Raw genomic sequence first — 7,317 nt, forward strand, 5'->3', positions numbered from 1 at the left:
TAACCTGGTCTCTAAGTCCCAAGACTATAAATACTGTGAACAATAACCACTTTGGTAGGTGAGGCATTCTCAAGGAAGAATTACAAGAACTCCTCTGAATAATACAAGAAGGAGCAGCAATGAAGAAGGTATTTCCAGCAGACAATGGGTTGACACAGGTGTTGTTTGTTCTGCCATAAGCAGTAAGAGAATGCTGCACAGACAGGGATTTATGTTCCCTCACTGTGACACCAGCATTAAGGTTAGAAAAGTCTAATAAAAATCTGGAAAAAGACAGTACAGTGCTCTGTAGCACTATCACTCTTCCTTCAAAACCTCAAGGTTTTAAATTTTGACAATTTCTTTTTTATGCTATCAGACTGGAATGTTAATACTTCTGTTTCTTCTGGAGGTGCACGACAGAGCCTTGGATGTGCAAAGTATTATTGCTGATAGAAATCCCATCTTTGCTGCAGAGAGTTTAGGTCCCCAGATAAGCAGGACTAACCAATAAAAAGATCATTCTCCCTACATATCAGACAACATGTTTCTCTATTGCTTGATGTATACAATACAAAGAAAAGTCATTTTCTTTATGTGATTTTGTTAGCTAAGACAACTTCCATGGTGTGTTTGGCCAGTGAGTTATTCTCACAGAACAAAGTAATCCCTAAGTGTTAGCAGTGAGACTAGAGACAGAACTAAAACATGAGGTAATGGTGTTTAAAAAGAAGTTGTTAAACAACTCAGCTTCAGACAACTCTGTTCTTTCCTGTGTCTGCTGGTCTCCAAGTAATGGCTCAAATACTGGAAAATGTGTGATCATGTAAACTGGCATGAAAGAGCATACATGGAAATTAATTTATCTTTATTTGGGGTCCACATTCCTTCTTCCCATACCTAAATCAGCTTTTATTTAAGCAGAAGAGAACATGCAGAAGTAGAGGATGTCAGTTTCAAGATTTTTTTCTTGAATGGCACTTACCAGGAAATGTGATCCTGCAGGCTGATGTTACTTTATATACTTCTTAATCAGATCAGTCTAAGCGATCCTAAAGATGACTAACTGTGATGGAACAATGCACAAAAGAACCCAGATTTTCCCTCATTTTATTGTCAGAGTTCACCACACCTATGATACTTGCTGCAAACTGGAAGGCATTAAGTTATGTCTGACAATTAAAAAAAAATAAAATAATACTGGAAAAAAAATAAAACTCCATACCCAGCATAAAAGGTTTCACAGAAGAATTACCCTCCAAAGAAGAATCTCAGAGGGCTGTCTTGCAGAACAATAGAGAGCATGGGCCTAAAACCAAAATGGTATGAGTTTTGTTATGTACATAGCATGCAGGCTGATTTATACCTGGCATCCCCCTATTTTTCATGGCCTGGGGAATTAACTAGGACTAGGGTGGGGACAACAGACACAATTTCTTTCAAGCTAAAGAGAATACTTATTAACTGTTTCCACTTTTACTGAATTTTGTGACCAGGAGTAATTCTGAGAGAGGCTACACAGTATCCTCATTCACAAATACCAGCGCTTTTAGCACTGCTGAAGGATCAGGACACAGATGCCATGTGATCTCTGCATGTGTGCACATAAAACACCTCCAAGAACCCGTCGAGTGTTTCATGTACATTACAGATGACAGGTCAGACACCATATCTAATTTCTCGGCTTTGAAAGTCTTGTTGACACAGGGAAAACACACAAATCTGCAGCCTGCTCAGCCCTGCCATCTCCTTCTGCATCTGAGAGCACTCAACACCTCAGAAACCACTTGGCCAATAAAGACACTCCTGCACTTAAGTCACTGAGGGATATATTTCTAATCAGCTTGTACAGCCTTCAGCTAAAGCCTCAGACTGGGCCAATAGATACTGCAATTCATTAAAGCACCATTAAATGAAATTAAAATGCAATGCTAGGAAAGCTGACAGTGTCTTACTGCAGGTTCTGTGGTGCAGTGTTACAAAAAGAACGGCTTCATAAGCAATAAAACCATTTGACAGATTCTGTCAGACAGTAGTTTATCACAAGGGTGAATGACCTTGGACTGACAGAAAATGGGCAAAGGCAGCACAGAAACAACTTCCTGTGAAAGAAAAAAGAAAGAAAGAAGTCTCTTAGCACCTTCAAAGATTCTGAGGAATGTTATTTTCCTCGTCTTTATTATATTTCCTGCTTATGTAAGTTTTCCTAAATGTGCTTGCAAAAATTATTATGCTTTTTTTACAGACCCATCAGATGCTATTGACCCAAGTCTTCTTGGAAACCATATCCTTTTATAGTCCCTTTAGCCACTGTGCCTCTCTCACCAACAAACATTTCCACATGGAAACTTTTGCCTTTTATCCTGATATGCTTTTCATTTTGGTATTGATATTTTAAAATAAGTGAAATTGTGTTCATTTGCACCTGTTTGGCAAAAGTATCTAACTCTTTGGAGAAAAAACCTTTCTTGCCTGAGCTACTTTCTTGCTTCCTTTGCTTTTATTTTTTATTGAAATTAATTTGCCACATCTGACGTGGAAAAGAGAGACTATAAGCACACAAAAGCCAAGCATATGAATACGTGGTTACAATGAGAGCAGAAAAAAAAAGCAACTGAAATCAGAAACATTAGTGTCTGCACTGTTCCTCACAAATTCAAACTTGAATATAAAGCAGATCTGAATACTTTCAGTGTTACACTTCCACAACGCATCTGGGTAGAGAAGATTCTGAATATTTAGTTCTGCATGGTGAGCATTCATCAGCTGGCCCTCCTCCCAGAAGAAAATGTGTACTCCAAAGAAGATATGAGATTTCCTGGTAACTGAAGTGGCACAATTTTACTACCCAGGCAAGTTAGAGTATGAATTCTTGTACATTATTCCATCCACTATATCAGACATCCTAAAAACTTGCCAAAGCTCTCAATATGTTTTAATACAATTTAAAATAGCACACAGTTTGTATAGACTGTACAAAAAATCAAAAAATAAACCACAATATAGACAGATCCAGTAATGACACAGAATAATCTGAGTTGAAAGGTACTCAAAAAGGATCATCAAATCCAGCTCTGAAGTGAAGGGCCCATCCAGGAATCAATATCAAGCAATCCTAAATAGGGATGCAAGTTTTGTAACTGCTCTTGCCCAACTTCCAAGCTGTGCAGACTAGAAGTATATTGTGAAGATTAAATGGCACTCAAAAAAAAAAAACAAAAACAAAAACAAAAAACCCCAACCTTTCTTTTCACATAAGGTACATTTTAAGCTATAGATCCACTCAGGAGCAAACTTAGCAGAAGAGTTAGAAGCCAGTCATTATTCTCTGTTAATACCATCCAGTCTAGCACAGGCTACCTGTTAGGTTACAGGTGAGCCCTTAGCCAGCTTCTGGTCCAAAGAAGAATTTGAGTCTGCAAGGTAAAAAAATAAGCAACCCTGAATTATTTTATACCAAATCTCAAAACAAAAATGCTGGCTGGCAAAGCAGGCACAGCCAAGTGTGTCTTTATTTAAATTCAGAGTGGACAGTAAATGCAAAAACACACTACAGAGACCATCCCACTGTCTGGAAGATAGAGCACATCCTAAACACCTGTCACCATCCTCAGCCACTTTCATTAGCTCTTGGATAAGCTTATTCAACCCTCATAAAAAATATCCTGGAGTAAACCAAGTCCACCAGGCATGGTTAACTACATGCAATTCAAAGTTTGTGTTGTAAACACATCAAGAACCAGGCCAAAGAAAAGTAGATAAAGCCCTGACTTGGCGAGGCAGTCCTAAAATGCAGATATCACATTCATAAAAGTCAGGACATGATTTCATTATGCCTTACACCAGAACAGGGGGGTTTTCTATGCCCAGTTTCAGTACGGGCCCAAAAATTCATCCCCAACATGAGAGAATGGAAGAAAAACTTATGAAATTCAGTACTTACACCAGGTCACAACTTAAGGTTTCAAACATATCAGAACCCATTATTTTCTTTACAGACAAATTTAGGTGACGTCATCATATAATATGTCACTGATTAATCAACACTTTATACATAGCCCTGACTTTTCTTGAGATGACTTGAAAACTCTGCCAGCTGTAGTTGACCTCCAAATAAAGGATTCATCTTGCTATGCATAGAAGCAAAATGGGGAATATCCTTCACCCAAAAAAATCTGAAGATTAAAAAGATTAATTAAAAAATACAAATATGGAGAGAAATTAATTACTGGAAAATTACTAAAAATCCATAACATTACATTGCACTGTAGTTATAACTAAGTTTAGCATAATTACAACACGTCTGGAGCCTGCAAACATTTCTGGATACACTTGACTTAGGAGTATCCGTGAAGTTTTAGCTCCTCGTTGCACGAAGTCACTCCCTGAGGGAAGTCTTCATAGGCACAAGCTCCAAGAACACAGGACTCACAAACTGTCTCATCTCAAACATGTCATCAGGACATGATGCTAAAACAGTGATGTGTAAGTTGTGAATGACATTCCAAGACAGGAGTCAGTAAAAGGATGACTCCTTCCCCATAACTTTGTCTATAATGTTACTAAGCAACACGAATTTGCAGGCACTTTACTGTTGCAATTACAGTGATCTCTCAAATAAAATTGGCACAGCTTCAGTCTGCAGTCTTGAGTAATTTCTGAACCCTGTAATTAGTTTTATCAGAAGAAAGGCTCAGACTACTTTATTTCACATAGAGTAAATAGACAGCTAATTTATAGTGGTTTCCATGTTCTTTACATTTTCTGATATAAAATTAAATACGTTTGCTTTTGTTCTCCATTTTTGATATTTTGAGCAGCAGATGCTCATTCAAGAAGTCTCAATATCCTAAAGAACTGAGTACCATAAAGCCCATCAGCCTGTTTACTCTGGAAACTTCTTACTGATAAGAATAGTATGCAGAAGAAATATAACAATATAGCCATCCAGTGTAGCACTATGCAACCTGGCAAGTTCATGGTGTCTATCTTGCATGAATTAAACACTACAAACATTTTTAATGAGCCATTCAGGAAACGTCATCACTCTTTAAATCAATGGTAATTCACCCCACATGAAGAACCTTACTTTCCAATCTACCCTCAGTTTCTAGTGTGTACAACTCAAGAAGTTTTTATGGAAACTCATTTTTGGCAAATAACTGAAGGTATCTTTGTGTCTCATCTAGCTCAACCTTATAAAAATTGGAAGAAGAACAAAGCTTCTCATGCACTTGAGAGTTCAGAAAAACTCAGTATCAACGTGATAACACAGAATAGCACGTTAGATGATGACAGATCTCTCATTGCATGGCAACATACTTGGTTAAGCAGCTGTATTATCAAATAAGATTTGATCATGCACATCTGACAGGGACAGAAGTTTTGCCTCTGTTTCCTTGGGACTGAACCAAGAGTTAATTACCATAGGCAATGTTTCCAGATTGTTACATGTTAAGCAACTCTCACTTAATCACAGCAATAATAAGGAATTGTTCAGTACAGACTGAGCTTGAAGTCTTGGTTAAGATTTGACTCTCATGTCCTATTGAGCACTTACATCTTTTAAAAATCTGGATACCTAGTGACAGGTCTAAATTCAGACAATGGAGGTCCTTGAAATTCTATTTCAAGAAGTACAGCTAAATCTATTAAAACCTAATAAAACATAATTCTTTAAATACAACTTACTAAGAAAATCTAAAATCATAGATGCATTTGTTCTTAAAAATCTATTGCAAATCCTTTGAAACACTTCATTAGTTTCCTAAGATTGATATTTTCACCACAACATCCACTGCATTCTGCTGCTTCTTTAAAAGAATGTACATTAAGCATAGCAATTAATAAAAACTCAGAGCAAGAAGCATTTATTTCCTTAAAAGCGTCTAGGTCTTGTAGCTGGAGAACTTGTGAATCACTTGTTACAAAATTATTACAGCAGATTTCAGCTTGTCTCTTTTGCTTGTTTCTGTCTTTTGGGAGAATGCAGAAAATTCACTCCCTCTTCTTTCCCTGTAGATTTAATGAGCCAGGCATGACAGCATTTCATCTTACACAGCATCTTGTCAGAACCAAACTCTATCATAAATTTTATTATTGTCTGCTTTTGTTACATAATCATTCCTACAGACATTTTCATAACCTGTCGGATACAAAGAGAAGGAATTCTCAAAAATATTCCCAAAACTACTTATTTATATTCAACCCTCCAAATCCGTATTATAATTCAGAACACACAACATAGATGAGAAAACACCCAATATAAGAGGGTAGCAAGGCAGCTTTGGATTAAACACTTGTACACCAAGAGATAGGACAGAGTCAAATCAATCAGCTCTTAAAATGAGTAAGAAGTGCCAGGCTTAAAGCACATGAGAAAAATCACTGGACAGGTAGTCCTGAGTATTCTAAAATAGATATTGTCATTCATCTCTGTTAAACCTGTTCCACTTCACATGAAATAACTAATCATTTGGTCCAGGAACAGAAAGGATAGTCTAATGACACAGAGAAGACCTGAAAAGGAGTTTTGCAACTAGTGCGCTCCCAAAGCAGGAAACCAATCACAGCAGAGAAGAGTAACACATCTTAGAGGGAAAAAAAAAAAAAAAGTTTTGTCCTGATCAATAAATATTTCATTTCTTTTCCAATATATCCAGTAGCTCACTTACCAAGCTGCTCATGCTACCTGGTGCTTTTACAGTGATGAAAGTACAAGGGGTCACTGGAGTTTCCTGAACTCACCCCATAGGAGCAGCAAGAAAAGAGATTTCATACCTGTCTGCCTAGCTGGAACAGCTCAACCAGGTATCTCACTATCCCCTAACTTAAAAAAGGAAATATTTCAGAAGCACAATCCCAGGCCCACAAAAAGGCTGTAACTACCTTAAGGAGCCTGCAACCTTTCTTCCCTACAAAACTTTTCTAATGATCACCATCCATCCTCCCTCCTCTGAGGCCTCAGCTGCCAGTGCTCAAGCCATCCTCTGCTGTAGCACAGCTGTGTAACCTGGGGCAGGGTCCTGTGAGAACAGCTGTGAGAGGCTTTGTCTGTGCTTCCACCCACATACCTCCCACCCCTTGGCTGCCGAGCTGCAGTTAAGCTCAGGATTGGGCCTTAGTTTGCTTCTAGGCTTCAGGTATACCTGGCTTGGTCAAGGTGATGTCCTGGCTAGGATGTGATCTGCACCTGGTCAATATAGACTAGTCTAGTAAGAAAAAAAATGATGGTGTTATCCTTAAAACTCATTTCACGGTCCCAAAATAATGTTCTCCCTTCTTTTCTAGCAAATTTGGACATACAACGAGCACTCAGGTGATTTTTTCATTGATATA

General features: G+C 37.9%; 1 protein-coding gene across 2 annotated transcripts in view; it reads right to left on the minus strand.

The window, feature by feature from the left end:
• Positions 1–6,914, minus strand: part of NT5DC3 (5'-nucleotidase domain containing 3) — a 28,922-nt gene extending 22,008 nt beyond the window's left edge. The window contains exon 1 of one of the 2 annotated variants that reach the window (XM_066183932.1): positions 6,760–6,914. The gene's annotated coding sequence lies outside the window, so the exon portion shown is untranslated. Of the gene's footprint in view, positions 1–6,653; positions 6,690–6,759 lie in introns of those variants that run through there. The other variant, XM_066183933.1, reaches the window with a different exon arrangement.
• Between the last annotated feature and the right edge of the window lie 403 nt (positions 6,915–7,317).

Source organism: Chamaea fasciata, unplaced genomic scaffold (assembly GCF_029207755.1).
Source record: "Chamaea fasciata isolate MVZ Bird 193981 ecotype frontalis unplaced genomic scaffold, bChaFas1.0.hap1 SCAF_5, whole genome shotgun sequence".
NCBI lineage: Eukaryota > Metazoa > Chordata > Aves > Passeriformes > Sylviidae > Chamaea > Chamaea fasciata.